Source organism: Vicia villosa, linkage group LG4, assembly GCF_029867415.1.
Source record: "Vicia villosa cultivar HV-30 ecotype Madison, WI linkage group LG4, Vvil1.0, whole genome shotgun sequence".
NCBI lineage: Eukaryota > Viridiplantae > Streptophyta > Magnoliopsida > Fabales > Fabaceae > Vicia > Vicia villosa.
The window spans coordinates 184,250,018-184,271,285 of NC_081183.1; positions in this window are offsets into that span (position 1 = coordinate 184,250,018).

Here is a 21,268-nt window from a genome sequence, read left to right on the forward strand (position 1 = left end):
CCAGGTAATACAAATATGCTAGACTTCCACAGGAAGATATTTGTCGACTCTTTATGCAATACAAACACACTGTAATTCCACTACAAGATCATTGTCGTCTCTTAAATGAATGAGAATATGATGGATTTCCATAAGAATCTCTTTGTCACCTTTAAAAACAATATGCATGCACCATTCATTATAGGCCACCTTATCTAAACTCCCTTCCTGAGGAAATTAGGTTTCCTAAAGCAGGACCATCATAAATTCTCTCCTAAGGGGCACAATTGAAGTTTGTCCCAAGATACTTACCTCATAAGTCTTGCTTGAGTGTTTGACCAGAGTCTCGTTCGAGAGACTCAACGCCTCATTTGAGGGGCTTAGAGTCCCATCATACAGGCTAAATGTGAAATCTCGTCTAAGGGACTAAATGTCTCGCCTAAGGAATGCAACCAAAGTCTGGCCAAAGAGACCTACCTCATGAGTCTTTCTTAAGCGTTTGATTAAATTCATTCTCGAGAGACTCAATGCCCTGCCTTAGGGACTTATGGTCCCATCATAAAGGATGAATGTGTAACCTCCCTTGAAGGACTCCGGGTCCTATTAGGCATACTCAATATGTAATCTTGCCTAAGGGACTAAAGTTTTCTCAGGCAGAATCCAACCTGGTCTTGCCTAAGGGATGCAACCGAAAACTAGCATGGAAGACTTATATCATGAGTCTTACTTGAGGTTTTGAGCAGAGTCCTTCCTAAGAGGCTCAACGCCTCACCTAAGGGACTCAGGGGTCCCATTAGGTAGGATAAATTTGAAAAATCACCTAAGAGACTAAAGTTCCTCAAGAGGGAGCCAACCTAAAGTCTTACATAAGGGACACGATTGAAGTATGGACTGAGAAAATGACCTAATAAGTATTGCTTGAGGATTTGATCGGAGTCTCACTTGAGAGACTCAACACATTGTATGAGGGACTTAAAGTCCCATAAAACGGGCTCAATGTATAATATCATTTAAGGGATTGAAAAGTAACCAAAGCATTTCACCCTTTATCAAGACCTCATGCTTAAGGAACTGTGTAGTTATATATTATAAATACCAGCTAAGGGAGAGGGAGTTGTGGTCGTCAGTAAAGGATGATGCCTTTCTAGGGGCGACACTTCTCTTCCTCATGTAATTGAGGGTAATATCGCCCTTCTCGGTCACTACTTGCCTCGTCATGGGAAACATGGTAAAAGCCACATCTCAATCTGAGAGAATTCAAAGTCAACAGACTCAATTGTGCCCTCCTAAGAAATAAGGATTCAACGGTCCACCACTATGACTAAGTGAGCGGTTATCATTTTTTAGAAACCCTAGAATTCGGGCCCAAGAGCCTGTATAAATATCTCACCCTTAGCGAGAGAATAGATAATTTGTAAGATACACAAAATACCCCAAAAGCTACATAGATTCTCATCTCATGTGATCTTGCTCTCTCATGACCATAACACACCACCAAATAGGGTCACTGACCATCGTAAGCGAGCCCTAAACACCACCAAACAGGGTCTCGATGATCAATTTTTACAGACTGCATATCACTTCCTTGCATGTAAGATAGACATTATTCCCTTTAAATTTCTAGGCATTACAATTTGAGGAAACCCTAGAAGATGTGAATTTCAGAAACTTGTAATATCAATGTTGAAATCTAAACCACCAGCATGGAAGGAAAGCTTATTTTTAATAGGTGACAGAGTTGTTATGATAAACTCTACCCCCACTAATCTACCTGTTTATCATTTTTGAAAGCTCCAGCTAAAGTGATTCAGGAAATTACTAGTATCAAAATATTGTTTTTTGGCAAGGGTCAATACAGAAGACAAGCATAACATGAATAAGTTGGGCATCTATATGTAAGGCTAAGAAAGAGGGTGAATTTAAAATCAAAGATGATGCTAGCTTTAATAGAGCATTGATAAGAAAATTGAGGTTCCTTAAGAAAGATTGCGCAATTTGGGTGGGGGTCCTACAAGAGAGATATGGTAAGGTACATAGAAGATTGTTATTTAACGAAGGGCCAAGAAAAAAAACAAAAGAATCACTTTTGGTGGAGAGACTGGATGAAGATTGGAGGCTTTAATGTGGTTGATGGGATTATGCATATGCTAACATGCATGTTAGGTGATGGGGATAGTATTCTATTTTAGTGTACTAAATGGTTGGGACAGACTTTCTTGGCAAATCAATTCTCAAACTTGTATCAAGTTTGTACTAACAAAGTTGGTAGTGTGAAGAACATGGATGCATGAAGTGGTGATAATTGACAGTGGAGAATGTAACGCCCGGAAATTTGATTATTCGTTTAATCTAGACGTCCGGAGTATTTAGTGAAGTTTTCGTATTTTGAGACGATTTAGTCGGTATTAGTTCGGGATGGCGGATTGATATTTAATCAAGAGTTTTGATATTTTCAGTATTAGAAATATTATTGGAAGAATATTTGAAGTTTTGGGAATTTTCTGAGTAATTAAGATTAGACCGGAAATATTCGATTTAGTCGAATTTGGATTGTCGGTGTTATTTAAGGGCACATTTGAAATTATTAAATTGTAGTCGGAAAATAATATTAAGAACAATATTATTTATAAGTCGGAATTATTATATCGGTGGAATATCATTTAAAGTGATATATTGTTATTTTGAGTTATTATTCTTATTGGGCCTAAATTAGTTTGTGAAGAAGAAATGAAAGACTAAGCCCAATGGAAATAATAAAATTAGGGTTTTAGAGATGAGAAATTTAGTTGTCATTTTTGGAGAAGACAAGATTTGAATAGAAGAGGCAAGTTTTGGAGAAGATGAGCCAAGCTTAAAGATTTCCATCCATGGTACCCAATCGGAAGTGTGAATCGGAGATCCATTGAGTTGCTTCAATTAATAAGGTAAGGGTGGGATTCTATTCCTATAATGGGGCTCCTGAAACCTTGTATGTGGGGAATTGGGTGTTTAAATTTATTGCGTTTGTTGTGTTAATTATTGCTGGAAAATTGGACATCTATGAAATGTTTCTGTAAATCACTCTTGTTGTTGAAATTGCTATGGGTGTTCTGGAAATGAACATTTTTCTTATGCGTGGATGCGCTGATGCTGTGTGAGGCAATATGTATTATTCTATGCAATGACGGGCAGAACATGGTGTTCTCTTAATTGTTTTATTTCCTATCTCATGGTTAGGTGCTGCTATGCATTTCTTACTGTTCCCAACGTGTGTTTTTCATGTTCTCAGTATTTAAGATATAATATATAATAGCATTACTAAGTAAACATGAAATAGTATATATATATATATATATATATATATATATATATATATATATATATATATATATATATATATATATATATATATATATATATATATATATATATATATATATATATATTAGAAACAAGGTATATATAATAGTATTAATAAGTGAACATTAAACATTATATAATAATTAGAAACAATAGTAGATATGTAACTAATAAATGTAAAACAACTCGTTTGATCGAAATAGCCGAATTGAGCGGTATAATTAGTTTTTTGGAATTTGATGAAAATTTACGTGGTAGTTAAGTTTAATTAGTACCTTAACGTGGTGGTGTTATTTTGTCGAAATTGTGATATTAGTCGGTCGATTAAATTAATGGTTGAACTAATTTTCAATGAGCCTATTTAATTGGAATAAACTTGAACTTTGATTAACTATTCGGTTTATCGGTAAATTACGATATCTTGAGTATTTAACCGGGAATTAGATAACCGGTAGTGACGTAGGATAAATCTGATTAATTAGAGATTATTAGGTGAATAATTTTGGTCAGTTGATAGTGGATTAGTGAGTTAATAAATCGACTAATTTATAGAGAATTATAAGACGAATTTGACTTGGCTTAATGTGTCGATTTGTTGTGATGATTTTGTTAATATGTGAAGTTATATGATTCGCGATGATGTGTCGAAACATGATGATGTTTGTGATGATTGGTAATACGTGATGTTTTATATATTTGTGATGATAATTTTGTGACTAAGTGAAGATGAATGAGTAATTGTGACGTTGAATTACCTCTAATAATTGGTAATTATAAGTGACGTAGGCGTATGCCTAGTGATGATGTATGATTGTGATGAGTATGTTGTGTTGTCTTGTTTATCTCATGCACATTCCATATGCATACTCTGTGACGGCCTGAAAACTATGGCAAACATGACGGCCTGAAAACTATGGCAAACATGACGGGCCAAATGGCAATTGGTGACGGGGGCTGAAGCTCTGATTGGTACCACATGCATATACATGAGTCATGTCCCATGTGTCTTATGTGATTCATAGTTGTGACGTTTTGTGAATATATTGTGATTGTATTTGGTGACTTGTTAAATGATGGAAGTATGTGAAAATGTGAATTGATGATTTTATGAATAGTATGATGATATCAATACATGTGAGTGCAATTAACTGAATATGTCTGGGTGACTTATATGTGATGTTTTTGTGACTAGATGTATAACTTATATGCGGTGATGTTTTAGGATTAAAATTGTGATTTATACTTATGATGAATTGTGACTTGGCTTGCAAAGTAAATGAAGTATATGTATAATTGATGTGAATATGAAGTGTTGTGAGTTGTTGTGAGATGTACAGCATGTGAGATTTCTGAATTAGTGAAAGCATGAAGTGTATAGCAATATTAATACTTGCGATGTGATGACTACATATGCTTGGATCCTAATATACAATTTATCATGCGCTCACTTATATGATTTGATATCTCACCATTTTCTCTTGTTCGCCATTGCCTTTATATTGGTAACGTGCAGGTGTTCGAGTATGAAGATTTAGTTACCGTTAATCGAGTCGGTTGTCGCTCTGATACGTAGCACTCGGGGGGACGATTTATAATATTTATGATGTTGTTGTTTATTGTGACTATCCTGGTTTATTAGAATGATATGTTAAGTGAAGTTGCTTTATTAATATGATGTTGTTTATGTGATTAAGATGTTACTTGATTCGGAAATTGAGAATCATGACTCTGCTATTTTATTAATAAAAGAAGTTATTCTGTTTTAGGAAGTGCTATGTATCCGCTAAATGCGATGAAGTGATTTATTGTTGAAGTGAATATGTGACGCCTCATTTTTTTGTCGAGAAATTTTTAAATACTCTGATATTTTCCGCATTATACTTATCGGGTAGAAATGAGGTGTTACAGAGAATAAGGTGAAGCATATCAGAGGAGGGACCTATTAAAAGAATCAAGAGTGAGAGAGAGAGAGAGAGAGAGAGAGAGAGAGAGAGAGAGAGAGAGAGAGAGAGAGAGAGAGAGAGAGAGAGAGAGAGAGAGAGAGAGAAGAGAAGTATTGCTAGAAATTTTATCAAAGACCATTCCCAGTAGTAATCAAGGAGACTTGTTGGTATGGTCATATGGATATGAGAATACATTCTCAGTTAAGTCATGTTATACTAAAATTATGCATGATCTTGAAGGCTTAGTGACAAATGAAAGACTAAACCATGCCCTAAATGTGGTGGGGGATTCAAGAGTTCCATCAAAAGTAAAGATATTTGGATGAAGACTTTTCTATGAAAGGTTACCAACAAGGATGCACCTATCTAGAAGGAAAATTATTCATAGCTCTCATGATAAAGTATGTGGGCTCTGTTTTAGACAAGAGGAAGATAGTGATCAAGTAATGTTAAATTTTCCTATGGCGAGGAAAGTGTGGGATAAGATTCAGATTTGTCTGGATAAAGACATTGTTGTTGAAGAAGGTTGTTGCAGTCACTTCTTGAAGGTTGTTATGATGTTGTAAGAGATGATAAGTAACAAAAGGGTGGAAGTCCTTTGGCTGACAGTATGTTGGTGTGTATGGAGAATTAGAAATGAAATCATATTCAAAGGTGTAGTAGGGGATTCGGAAGAAATTGTGTTCAAAGCTTGTAATAGACTAAAAAAAAAAAAAAACTCAATTGTAATTTTTATGAGTGGTGTAAAAGTCCATTTGATTATCTTAAATTGTATTGATAAATTTTCTTGATTGTATGATTTATTAATGTAATTGGCTTAGAATATTCCTAATACTCTTCTTTTCATTAAAAGTTACTAATAAAAAAAAAGTCTAGTTAAATTTTCACCAATTATTATTTTTAGATCTGAGTGTTATTAGTTTTGTGAAAAACTTTTTGTAACGAAAATTTCAGTGAGGTGAAGTGAAATAGTTAAAAAGGATAAAATTAATTTTTTTTAAAAAAAAAAATTATAAGGGTGAAATTATAATGGTAAATGTCTGGTGTTAAATTTTCTTGTACATGAGATAGTTTGCAAAATTATTTTATTTTAATTTAATTCACACATGAAAACATAAACTAGTATATTTCAAATTGCCAATATGAAAAAAAATGAATCTGCCGACACAATGATTTAAGCAACCTTTTCAATGTCATCAATTTCTAGTCACATGTGAAATATCATTAAACACATGATTCATGAGAACTCAACATTACTTCAAGCAATCATAGAGAACTGTTTAAAGAAACCTATAACCATGAGCCATCCTATTCACATTGCTCATGGATAATTACTAATTAGGATTGGTTTATTTCCCTCATCCATTAATTGTGGGGAGATTGAGTCTTTTAATTATGTTATTTATTTTCTTTAAAGATGATTAAGTATAAAGTTGGATTTTTTACTAATTAAAGTAAGAAACACATGAATGAAAAAATAAAAGTGAAAGATGAAATATAAATTTCTAAGGAAATTTCTTTACCCACCTCCTAACTTTTTTGGTCACCTCTGGTGAATTTACAAAAATACCCCTTGTTTCGGAAGTTCATTTCCGAAAACGTATTTTTATTGAAAAAAAAGGTGTTTTCGGAAATGCATCTCCGAAAAGGTGAATATTTTAATAAAAAATATTGATTTCGGAGATGCATCTCCGAAATAAAGTTGTTTTTCAGAAAATTGGTGTATTCGGAAGTGCATCTCCGAATTCACCCCCTTGGAGGAATTCGGAAATGCACTTCCGAAATAAGGTCTGGACAGAAGGAAAATAACAAACAAGAACTCAACATCACTGAACCAAACCCAACCCTTGTTTACCTACCTCCTCCTTTTCATATTCCCGGTAATTACACTTTCTTTACTTTTACTGTTTTTTTGTTCTTACATTCCACTCACATTACTCTCATGATCATGAAACCCTCACATTACTCTCATGATCATGAAACCCTAATGGGAAAATACACCTAATTTAGGGTTTGTTTTGATTATTCATCTAGTGTTTTTACCAAGAGGTGTAGAAATTGTTGCCCTTTTGTTAAGACAGCTGTTATCATTTAAACATGTTGTAAAATATCTTGTAGGATACTGTATGAGTACAGTTAATGAGTACTAGTACATTCATATATATGAAGTGTGTGTTATGAGTAAATTAATGGTAAATTCATGTGTTAATAGAAGTGATTTAGTTTCCAAACCAATGCAAAATGTGATAAATCCATAGGTTTTTATTAAGAATTGAACTGAACAAGTTTAGTTCGTGCGTAAAGCAAATCGAATCACTTGTGGGTGTTATTGTTGCAGGTTTAGAGCTGAATTGAAGCTTGAGAAGAACATGAGGAGGAAAGAGAGCTGGAAGTCTCAAAGGCAGAAGAAAAAGATGGAAATTGCAAAGGGCGCGCCGCGAGAGTTTCTAGAGCGCGCCGCGAAAATATCTCTGTTTTGAAGCGCGCCGCGCCAGTCCGATGCCGCGCCGCAGCCTCGGCGCTAAAAGCCCAAAACTTCTATTTAAAAGCCCTAGCTTCCAAGAGAAAAATAACTTTGGGGAAGAGCGAAATTAGGAGAGCAATCTGAAGGTGCAGCCACAATCATCAACTGAAGACCAATTCTCTATCAAGCGAAGACATTCCTTTGATGAAGATGAATTCTTCCATTAATCTTTGTGTGTTCTTCATGTCTATGGAGAGCTAAACCCCTCGTGTTGAATCTAAGGTAGTAGTTAACCTATGAATATACAATACCATTAATTAATTCCTGTGAATAATTGTTTGAATTCATTATCAATAAGAAATCTTGTTTTTATTCTTAAATTATCGTTGAATCTTTGATCGAAAGAAAGGATTTAACTTTTGCCCTAGGTTACTATATTGATTCAATACCAATTTGCAGAGATGGAATTGGGATTGAGTTTTCATAATTATCGTTCTTAATTACTATTATCGTTATTGATATTTGGAGAGATCGAATCTCAGACCGGTAAGAGTTATCTAATTTGATTTGCAGACATGGAATCTTATTTGAGGATAAGTGAAGATAATGATTCAAAAGATTGTTCAATTGTGAATTAATTGATAATTGTATAGGAATAGGTTGATGAACCCAAAGGTTCAACATATTTCTCTAATCGTTAACAACAGTTCATTACTCGCTTTTAATTTATTGTTTACTTTTGATATTATTAGAATCATAAAACAAACCAACTCAATTTTCCTAACTCAAAATAAACAACTATAGAACGGCAGTGATATTAACCAATCCCTGTGGATACGATATATTACCGAAAATATTTACCCACAAATACTTTCAACAACGTGCTTTAGTCAAGTTTAACCCGATTGACTCTCATATGAGTGGGAATTTGAAAAGTCCCGATCCTGATGATAAAAGAATGAGGTTAGAAAGACGATGGAGGAGACGCTGCAACAGGTTAGAAAGTCCTGATCCTCTAGAAATCCATACCACATTGTAACTTACCAACATAATAAACAACAACAAAAACTATACACTTAAAGTTCAAAAAACTTATGAGCAAACTATACTTACATCATAGTGGTGTAGATCCTTATCAGCCACTCGCAACTGAAAATGATTAGCACGAACTTGAATTTTCCTTCCAAATTGACCGTAACCAGGTCGGTTAGGGAACCTAACCGCCTTCTGAGACGACGGAGCCGACTCTAGAGTAGCCTTCTGTTTAACTTCGGCAGTCAGGCTCTCGATGGAAATCGGAGCCGAACTCAAGGAAGCAACCGGCGCATCAACAGATGGAGTAACAACCGGCGCTGCAACAGATGGAACAAACGGCGCTGCAACAGGTGGACGAACAACCGGAACTGCAACATATGGAGGAAAAATGGGTGAGAGAGCAGGCTTTTAAGTAGGAAGAAAAGACACTTCGAAATTTCAAATCAGGTTGATTACAACTCGTTCTGCATTTACTATCATTTAAGAGACTTCCCAATTTACTATCAATGCGATTACAATTTTTGTCCTGTAATGGTGAATAATTAAGACACTCATTTTTTTTATTTTTTTTATAAATATATAACAATTATTATAAATATATAAATAAAAAATTATAACTTATTTTGTAAGTGAAATTATTTTAATTATTTTAATTAAAATTATTTTAAATTTTAAAATATGAATTAGGATAGAAATATATAATAACTATTATTCATAACTCATAAATTATATCAAAATATATAATTATTATTATTCATTACTCATAAATTGTATCAAATTTATGATATGTGAATTAATTAATATCCTAAAATTAATTTTTGGGATTTTTTTAGATTTTTTTTGTTTTTTCTGAGATGCATCTCCGAATTAGTCAAAATATCAATTTTTGGGATTTTTTTCGAAAATGCACTTCCGAAGTCTGGAAAAATTTAGAAAAAAAAATAGTTCGGAAATGCATTTCCGAAGCGGGGTAAAATGGGGTTTTCGCTGGGGTGACTCCCATAGGGAGGTGGGTAAAGAAATTTTCATTTCTAAAAGCATGTGGCGCCTCATGTCAAGTCCCACATGTTTTTGAGAGCTTCTGACATTTGGCGAAAAGGGAATCAGTTGATCCTAAGTTCAAATGTTTGTCATTCTCAACTAGTAACAAACCCGTGCGTTCGCACGAGTTTTGGCACGGGACGCGCATTAGTTTTAGATGTATATTTTTTAATAGAAAAATGTCTAGTTTCTGTAAAAAAAAAATAATTGAATGTAGAGAAAAATGTCTGGTACCCGTGAAAAAAATAATGATTGAATGTATAGAAAAATGTCTGGTACCCGTGAAAAAATAATAATTGAATGTATAAGAAAAATGTATGGTACCCGTGAAAAAATAATAATTGAATGTATAGAAAAATGTCTGGTACCCGTGAAAAAATAATGATTGAATGTATAGAAAAATATATGGTATCTGTGAAAAAATAATAATTAAATGATTAGAAAAATATCTGGTACCCGTGAAAACATAATAATTGAATTTATAGAAAAATGCCTGGTACCCGTAAAAAAATAATGATTTAATGTATAGAAAAATGTCCGGTACTCGTAAAAAAATAATAATTAAATGATTAGAAAAATACCTGATACCCGTGAAAAAATAATAATTGAATGTATAGAAAAATGTCCGGTATTCGTGAAAAAATAATAATTGAATGTATAAAAAAGTCTGGTACCCATAAAAACATTTAGATCAATAAGATTTTTTAATACAAAATAAAATTTTGTTAAAAAAATGTGAATATTAGAAGCTAAAGAAATATAATATTATATCAATTAAAAAATTATTTAAGAAATTGAATTAAAAGTATTTTAAGTCATAATTAATATTATATCAATTGCGCAAATAACACATTTTCTTAGTTACTTTTTATTTATTGCATTTATATAATTTTTTTTTATTTTTTGCATGTCATTTTTAAGGTTTAATATAAATTAACATATTTATGACATCAGTTTTTTATTATTTGTTATAGAAAAAAATCAAAAGAAATAAAATTATAAATGATTTTAAATATAGAGAAAAGAAAACATTAATATTTAAAATAATAAATTTATTGGTTATCTGATATGCATAAACAATAAATAGAAAATAAATAGAAAGTAATTAATTATCAAAAAAATAATAGAAAATCATGCAAGGAATTAATTATCTTATATGTATCTAGTTCTTTTTATTTTATATTATATTTGTCTTTGTCTTTTGATCAGTGCATATTTATGCACATTCTCCTATATTTTTACTTGGGCACTTCTTTACTTTACCTTGATTATTTTTCTATTTTAATGTGTTTTTATAAATCAGTTTATTTTTGCACTTATTTAATTTTCGCACTTTATTTTCAGCATTAGCAGTCTACACTAAAACGATCATAACTGGAGTTCCAGGAATCTGATTGAGGCGTTCTAATAATCGCCGGAAAGCTAAGACAGAGAGTTACAATTCTCGTGTTGAAGTCAAAGTCAGATTCGGAACGGATATTTTCTAGAATTTCGTTTGAAGCTGCAGCATTAGTTTTATTTAGTTTTGGGTCATTTGTTATGGGTCTGGGTTATATTTTTGACCCGGTTCGGATTTTTAGTGAAAACCTTATTTTGTTTTATAGGGGTTGGCAGTCGCTACAGTACTTTTACATTCTATTCCTGAAAAATATTATTTTCTTTCACGATTATGATGGAGAACTAATTCCCTGAGTTGATCTACTGTAATCGCGTTCCAACGCTTTGAGGTTTTTAATTTACCAATTCAATTTCGTTTCTCTTTCAATTCTACTTTATGAAATTACATTTGCTTAATCTGTTATTTCATGGAATGTGTTGATTAAATTTGTATGATTGTATTCCTAATCTTTAATCGCTATTTGCGTCACTTAGTCGTTGAATCGCGTTTGTAATTCGTGTTTGCTTAATTCACGAGGGCTTAATCCGTTTGCTTAATTCGGAAAATAGGAATTCAATCTATTCTATATCAGTTTGTGCTTGTCTGTTGATATTGAAATCGAATAGAGATCGAAGCCGCTTAGGGAATTGGTAAGGTAAAAATTAGTGATTAGCAGGAACCCGAAGACAGTAGATTAACTTATTTATTTAATCACTTATTTTAATCGCTTAATCTATTTTATAAGTTGATTCTGAAATCATAAACCCCCTCATAATAGTTTCTATTGGTTAATAACAATACAAGAATCCTTGTGAGAACGATATTCGAGTTGTCGTTACCGCTAAACTACAGTTTTACAAAATACTCGTTTTTGATTCGTGTGCGACAGCGGATCAAATTGGCGCCGTTGCCGGGGATTCTTGTTGTTATTAACTGATATTAGAGTCATAGGTTTAGTGTTTTTGCTTGTTCTTTTTTTTTTGTGTTTGTTGATTTTCAGGGTTGCAATACTGGTTGCAGTACAGTGATAAGTTTTCCAGCCTATCAGGTAAATTTTGAAACCTACTGTTTCTAAAAGATTTCGACCCTAAAAATCGCAAATTCCTCTTTTTTCTATTTTTAATTAATTTTTTTACTGTTTTCATAGTGTCAAAAAATTCCAAAAAAAATCTCAAAATTTTTATTTGTCTTCATTAGATTAAATTTTGTGCTTTTGTATTTTTTTTTTGAATTTATTTTAATCATATTTGTTCTTTCGTGTCAAAAAAAATGGGAGACTCATTGGATCAATTGGCTTATCTTATTAATTTGATGGAAGCAAGAGAACATCAATCGTGCTATCAAAATTATATTCCACTTGCAATTTGCAATATTTGTTCTTCAAATTTTCATGGTAATGATGCATGTCCTATGTTGTTAGATACTAATTTTTATGGTGAGGCCCAAATGGCAGGTGATCTTCAAGGACAATACTCATACATTGAAGAGTAGCCTATTTGGCCATCTAAACAATTTCAACAAAATGCATCATTGAAAGCTGACACACAATCATATTTGGAAGAAATTATCAAGCAAATGGCTGCAAATAATAAGTGAATGACTGAAAATAATTTGCAATTTCAACAACATATGCAATTTATGTTTCCAGTTAAAAAAGTCCAAGGTGAACAAATAATCTCAAGCGTCCATCAAATTCAAGAGAACGTGATGTTCATGATGATGTACAACCTGTTGCATCATTAGAGTTAGCACGATGTGATACCAGTCTTAATGAATTTCCAGGTGAGCCCATTAAAACTGTGTTTGGTTCATATGATGAACTTATAGTAAGAAACAAAAGTTCAAGTGAATGCATGAAAGAGATTATGCCACAAAATTTCTTGAAATCTGATTTGGATGAATTATATACTTCTCTTGAAGTAGATAACTCTCTTGAAATTTTTGCTTGTGAATGTGGTGTTTGTAATGTTTGTCTTGAGATTAGTGCAGCCATTTCAAGTGAAGATAGTTTGATGCCGACAACCACTTGTGCAGAAATTCTAGCAAATTCAACAACTCTTGAATTTGACACAAAAAATGTGGATTTATGCCATAAGCAACCATTGCCCATAGCAGAATTTTTTTGGGTGGAAACTCTAATTAAGCCAAACAACATGGAGTTATCTTTCACCATTTGTGCATCTCTTCCACCTATTTTATCTGACTCACTAGCTAAATGTGGATTTTCTATTCTTCATACTTTTGTTATTGTAGGTTTACCATATGTGCAGACTATTCTTCCTAAGCCACCAGATTTTTTACTAATATCCAAGTTCGCTTGCTATTTACTTTTTCCTATTTCATGTGTTCGTAGTGCAGAAAGGCCTCCACCAAAACCACCAGACATGAAAGCTACATTCCACCTTAACCTCTCGGGTGTGTTCTTTCCTTTCTCTCACTCTTATTTTATATTTATGTCCTTTCATTGAGGGCAATGCTTAGTTTAAGTGTGGGGGAGGGAATCGTGCGCTTTCTTTGTTTTTGTTAGTATTTTGTTTAATTTCAGTCAATAAAAAAATTATTAAAAAAAATGCATCGTTTTGAAAGTTTTAGGCTACAGACTGATTTGAGTCGAGTTTGCGGAGACTTGGGAAAAATTCACAAGATCGGTATCGTTTTAACACCGTAAGTCTCCTGCATATGGAAATCGATTTGAATTTTTTATTATGTTTTAGCCTTAAATTCTCATTCTCTGACAGCTCTTGAGTAGTTTATTTCAGCAGTCGGCACCATCTCTCACACACTTTACCCAAGGAAGCCGATGAATATAAGTGAGTGTTCCGGAAAAAAATAGAAAAAGAAAAAGGGAATGCACCTTCTAAGTTTGGTGACCCTCACTCAGTCACTTAACCCAACGGTTGTGGAACCTTCAAAAAAAGTTAAAAATAAAACTCTTTGTTAGTTGGTTCAGTGGTTTCTGGTGCTGAACTTGGTAAGGCGGATCACGGTCCGATCCCCCGCAACTAAAACTGAGTAAGCAAAGGGTTATGCCACGTAAGTACCAGAACCCCGTGCAGAAAAGGATCAGAGTCACTAACCGGTCGTCTTGCTATAAATGTGTGGAGATAACAGGCTTAATGTGATTGCGCCTGAATGAAAAAGAGCAAAAAGGATGAGTAAGTTAAGCTATGGTATAATAATATGATTTGAATTCGTTTGTGTATTTACGAGGCTTATGTCTGCACAGTTGTGGATTAGTGTTCCTACTATATCCTTAGTGTGCAAGATTAGTACCTATTGATGCAAACTTAACCGAAGAAGACTTTTAGCCTGAAATGAGTAATTGTTGATGTGTTTGTGCTTACTTTGTTTTGATTTTATTTTGCTTGGAGGACAAAAGTTCAAGTGTGGGGGAATTTGATCAGTGCATATTTATGCACATTCTCCTATATTTTTACTTGGGCACTTCTTTACTTTACCTTGATTATTTTTCTATTTTAATGTGTTTTTATAAATCAGTTTATTTTTGCACTTATTTAATTTTCGCACTTTATTTTCAGCATTAGCAGTCTGCACTAAAACGATCATAACTGGAGTTCTAGGAATCCGATTGAGGCGTTCTAATAATCGCCGGAAAGCTAAGACAGAGAGTTACAATTCTCGTGTTGAAGTCAAAGTCAGATTGGGAACGGATATTTTCCAGAATTTCGTTTGAAGCTGCAGCATTAGTTTTATTTAGTTTTGGGTCATTTGTTATGGGTCTGGGTTATATTTTCGACCCGGTTCGGATTTTTAGTGAAAACCTTATTTTGTTTTATAGGGGTTGGCAGCCGCTACAGTACTTTTACATTCTATTCATGAAAAATATTATTTTCTTTCACGATTATGATGGAGAACTAATTCCCTGAGTTGATCTACTGTAATCGCGTTCCAACGCTTTGAGGTTTTTAATTTACCAATTCAATTTCGTTTCTCTTTCAATTCTATTTTATGAAATTACATTTGCTTAATTTGTTGTTTCATGGAATGTGTTGATTAAATTTGTATGATTGTATTCCTAATCTTTAATCGCTATTTGCGTCGCTTAGTCGTTGAATCGCGTTTGTAATTCGTGTTTGCTTAATTCACGAGGGCTTAATCCGTTTGCTTAATTCGGAAAATAGGAATTCAATCTATTCTATATCGGTTTGCGCTTGTCAGTTGATATTGAAATCGAATAGAGATCGAAGCCGCTTAGGGAATTGGTAAGGTAAAAATCAGTGATTAGTAGGAACCCGAAGACAGTAGATTAACTTATTTATTTAATCACTTATTTTAATCACTTAATCTGTTTTATAAGTTGATTCTGAAATTATAAACCCCCTCATAATAGTTTCTATTGGTTAATAACAATACAAGAATCCTTGTGAGAACGATATTCGAGTTGTCGTTACCGCTAAACTACAGTTTTACAAAATACTCGTTTTTGATTCGTGTGCGACAACGGATCATCTTTTCAAGAAAGATTAAAAAAAATTGGCAAAGCATGCAAGATGAAACGAAATGATGATGAGTACCGAGTAGAAAGGCAAACCAACAACAAATACATGGAGAAGGTGTCCACGTGGCTCAATATAGAAGCAGAGGGACATTATGGTATTTTCCAGATCATTCTCTTTTCTTATATTGTAGATTAACAAATTAACTATTTTAGGTGCAAACAAATTATTTATGTGTTGCATGACATTGCATTATTTTATAGGATTATCTTCAATGTTCTCTTCAAACATTGGTAACCTCTACTTCCCCGTAAGCTTCAGCATAAGGAAGAAGAATATTATAGTATTGTTCAAAACATTTATGCCAAGGCTACATGTCTTTAAAAAGTGAACTTTATCCTTTAATTAGTTTTAATGGTCTTATGAAAACCAAACCTATAGATGATCAAATGATGTGTGAATTTCATGATATCGTCTTGTCCCCACTTTAATTGTTGGATGAGATACTACCCATTTAGTGAAGGAATCATTAGTCATTATTATAGTATTGTTTCTCCTAGATTGAGTAGGGTATATTTTTCTCGTTAGATCAATATTATATTGTCTTAAAGGTCAAGATTTGATCATTTGATGTGGTAATATGATTAGTGTTGTTTGTATTTGTACTAGTCAAAAAGTACAAGTGTGTGTTTCTCTTGCATGTGTAGGGACACTCATAGGCCTTAGTATGTTGCTTAGGGCTTGCCTCCAACAGCAAGAAGCCTTGTATTGTTGTATTTTATGGTGGTTTTGAGGATCTGCTCACGTGAGGTGAGAGGCTCTATAGAAGAATGATGTGCATATGTATAAACTTATGTAGGGTGTGATCTGTATAAATTAAGATCTATCTCTTCTCCCCCTGAGGGAGAGGTAGTTATAGAGGCTTCTTGGGCCTAGAATTTGGGTAAACCTTAGGGGCGGAAACCGCCTCCTCATGAGCAGGGGAAGTTGTTGACCACCTAATATTCAAGAGGTAATGGTGGACTCTATATCCTTTTACTAATAGAATTACACATGTCATTAGTGCTAAGGGCGAGGGCGTCCTTATTTAGGACAATCACAAATATAACACTATATAATCCCTTAAGCACGGGAGATTTGTTAAGAGCGAAATGTTTTCAAAGCCCATTTTATTTGTGAGGTACGCCCATCGCTCTTCGGCGAGTCCCTTAGCTGATGGTGACTATTTACTTAAAGGGTGAGTCCTTCAATTGAAGGCGACTATTTATTTAAAGGGTGAGTCCCTCCACTTGGGACGAGTCCTTCGGCTGAAGACGACTATTTGTTTAAAGGGTGAGTCCCTCAATTGAAGTTAATTGTTAGTTCTTACGCGAACGCTTCTTAGATAACTAGACGACATATGGATATGCTTAATTTACTTTTAATTAGACTCTAATATGACAAAACGCCAACCACTATTAAAAGCTTGAGTGTTTTAGTGGGAAAAAGAGCGTGGGTGGCATTTAATGCACCTCATGATGACATTTTTTGGGAAAATCAGTATATCTACTTTTGCTTACACGTGTCTTCCAAGTGTAGAGACTTTCCATCTTCTCGTGGCGGTTACTGTCATACCCCGAAATTTGCCCATCTCATTTCATCTGAAGGGTACAAGAGATTATAGGTCCTCCAAAAGTCAACAAAAGATACCTTTTGGGTCAAAGCTCATAACTCGAGCATGGAAGCTCCAATTGAGGTGAAACCAAAAGGAGGTTCTAAAGGACTCATCAAGCATTATAAAAAGTCCTAAAATGCGTTTATATGATTAAAATTGAGGGAGATACGATATGCACAAGTTGGTCAAATTCCAAGGAATGCATGGAACCCTAGTGGGCGATTTTCACAATTTTGAATTGGTGAGCCTAACTTTTGAATTTTAAACAGGATTATGAGTCCATGTAGGACCTATAAATTTATTCATATATTTTTTTGGGATTATTACTTAATTTATTTGTATTTTTATAAAAGCAAATTAATTAAGCAAAAAATCAAAAAAATTATGAAATAAATTGTATGGGTTTATTTTCCATCATCTAAGGGCCCAAGAGACATCCAAAAAAATATCCAAATTCATGATGCATAATTATGGAGAAAGGCCTTCCAAGATGAGAGAGAAATAATATATATTTCCATCAAGAAAATTTTCTCTAAAAATAGAAGAGATCCAAGCCCATTGATAACCCTAATTAACTCACATATATACTGAGAATATTGGCAGACCCAAGGGGGGAAAGGGAGGTGAAAGACACTAGGGTTTCAAGGAGTAAAAATATCAAAGAAAGGTGAGATTTTTCGTACTCTTAATCCAGGGACTTTCAAGACCAAATAACGGTACCGGGTTCTCTCCAAGGAAGGATAGAGTAAGCACAAGCCACGAAGAAGGTCCCATGACGTGCAAGACCTTGGTATCACGTCCATGCTATCTCATCCATGTATAATTTTTTGTTTTTGATATATTGTTACGTTTTAATTCGATCTAACCATTCCTTTGAGTTCCTGGATTGATTCTAAGAAGGTTTGAGGCGATTGAACGTAGCTATCATGCCCGGAACAAGCTCCACCATTGTTAGGGCATGGTGAAGGATCTTTCTCGTGTTCACATTTCCAGGGGTTGTTAGGCAAAACTAAAGGTGTGTTCGTGATCAGGGGGCCTTGATTAGAGGATCTGGGTGATATATAGGTTCAGACAGCATCGTTCATGGCTGCTTGGAGGTCACGAAATTTAAAGGGAAGAACCTGCGAAAATCCGCAGGTAATTCCATAGGTATGTTCGCGGCTGAATCCACAGGTACGTAGGAGGAAGACAATAAACAGTGCCAGGCCCTCGTTGATCACGCATGTTATGCCCTTAGTAGCCAGTCAGCAACCACTGACTTTCTCCCCTTTCTGGATTGGCCGTTCAAACGCTTCGTGGGACCCAGGCTGCCAGATTCGTTGACTTTCTATATCTCTTTTTTCGTTTCATATTTGTTTATTAATATTGGTGTTGTAAACAGATTTAATTGGCAGATGGGTTGGTAGAGAAGGAAAACAGGCGTATCACATGGCATGGGTTCAAACCCCCACCATGACATTTAAATTTTACAATATCATTTCTTCCAGATCCCATGCGCTTCACATACCAGTATGCACCATGCACCTTCAATGCTAAGCCATCAGATCTCCTATAATCCCATCTAACGTACCAGAATTGCAAGGTGCACCATGCACCCTCACAAAGGAGCTGCATGGGATCAAAACCAGGTTCTTATGTCATTTTTTTTGATTTATTTAATTATGTTGATTAGATTTAATTATTTAGATTTAATTAATTTACAAAATTAGGATTAGTATAATAAAACTAGGATCAGGGTTAGGATATAACATTTTCCCCGATTAGTCGATTATTTCGATTAATTTATTTAATTAGTTTTAATTATTATAATCACATGAAAACCCTAGGAAGATTACACATGCATCAGGGTTTGCCCAACCCCATTACCATTTGGGTAAGAATTTTAATTTAATTAATTCTTGAATAATTCTCTCCTCGACCCGACTAAAGCTATTAGTCGCATTAGACGAGAGATAAAAAATATATAAAAATTAAAATATATTTAATTTGCTGCCCGCGACGATCAATCTATCGATCTGAGTAACCAGCAATGCCCCATAATCCGTTAGCTATACTGACCAAATCTATTGGTCACCGCATCTAACGGTGCCATATCAAATCAGGGTTGTACTCCCAAACACTTAAAACACATCAAACCACAAACCATAGATTTTCATCTCTTCGATACTGCGAAACTACGAAGGTAACTCAAAATACCTTTTCAAAACTACGAAACGGTAATTCAAAATTCCGTCAACCATTCAAATCTAATTCTAAGGCGTACAATCCTGTGCCCAAACTATGTTGACTCTGATTCTCCATAAGGAGATACGTAGGCACTTGGATAACCAAGGCGAGTCTCCCCCCTTACAATTTCAATTTAATTCTAAATCTCAATTTTCGCCCTATTCATTCCTTTAGCTATTATCCTAATTATTTTAGCCATAAGCCTTAACCTTAGATACAAACCTTAGGAAAGGGTTGAGGGTGCCTAACACCTTCCCTCGACCTGATTATAATAACTTACCCCGATCTCTAAACTGCGTAGGGTTTCCTATTCGCCCTTCAGAATAGGTGGCGACTCTAAAACCTTTATTTTTAGGGAAGGTTGCTACAGTTACCTCATTGGGTGAATGTATGACTTGTGCTATTGGGTTTCCCATATATTGTTTTGGCAAAACCTTTTCTTTTCTTCTTCTTTTCCATTTCTCTTTTTCTAGAAAAAAAATACCAGTCTAGGGAAATGATGGGGAACGTGAAGAGCTCACTCTTTTTCCCAAAGTGAAAAAATATTGTCTCTTGTTTCTCTACCCCAAGTGAGAATGTAAAAGAAATCTTAACTCGTTCACGTTCGAGACACCACGTCCTTGTACTCTACCGCAGATGCGATCAACAGGTTTCCTCATGGCATTAGATTCTCCAGCACAAGACAAAAGGAAGATGTAATAATAGAGCCTTATTCAGAGGAGGAGAGGGTCAACATGGATACCTCCATCGAGCCATCTGATCCCTATTTTTACATCCACTTTCCATTAGTCATGGGCTAAGGGTTTTGGTTTCATTCACTTCTTTCAAAGCATATTTCCCGACGACTATCGATGTTTCCCCTTCTCAAATCACCTCGAACGTGTGGAGTATACTGTTGTACCCCAATTTTTGACTTTGATATCCCACCTCAATTTGAAAAGAGTATGATCATCATGTCATTATCATCATTGTCATTAATTATTTATGCATCATTTACTAACCAAAAATATAAAAAAAGATTGTGTTTGCTTGTTGCTTGTTTCCCAAGGTAAGTAACTGATCAAGAGGCTCAAGCAAATTAGGATTGTGAGGCTCAAAAAGGAGCTCAAGCATTCTCATATGCTTAAGTGATTCCCCTCATCAATATCCAAGCTCAAGTGTGGTTCAATTGAAGATCAACAACTTCCAAATTCATCTAGTACACAATTAGGGTTTTTGACCTAATTCTCTTGAAAGTTCACTTTTGTCAAAGTATGGTTTCTTGGCTCAAATCATGATTTAAGGATCCATAATGCCTCATTATAATCCACTCATAACATCCATTTGGTTAGAAGGGCTTGATTCCATTGATGCTTAGAAGAAATCAATTCATTTGGAAAGATCACCTTTGACTTTTGAGGAATTTGGTCAACCACGGACTTTTAAAGATCAAAATAATGAATGTATTATTATTGAAGTCATTTGATCAAGAAAAATCAAGAAAACCAATCAAGTATCAAAAGGTCAACAATTAGGGTTTTGACTTTTTCATGAAGAAATACATGTTTTTTACTCAATTTTGAAAGGCCATAACTTCTTCAATTCTTTGCCAAATTTTTTGCTTCAAAATCTACAACTTTGTCAATTTGAACAACTTTCCAAAAGATGAATGATTTTTAAGTTATGAAGCTTTAAATTTGTCTACTTTTTCAACACTTACAAAAATTTGGAATTCATGAAAATTCATTTGATAGTAACCATCTTTGAGGCCAC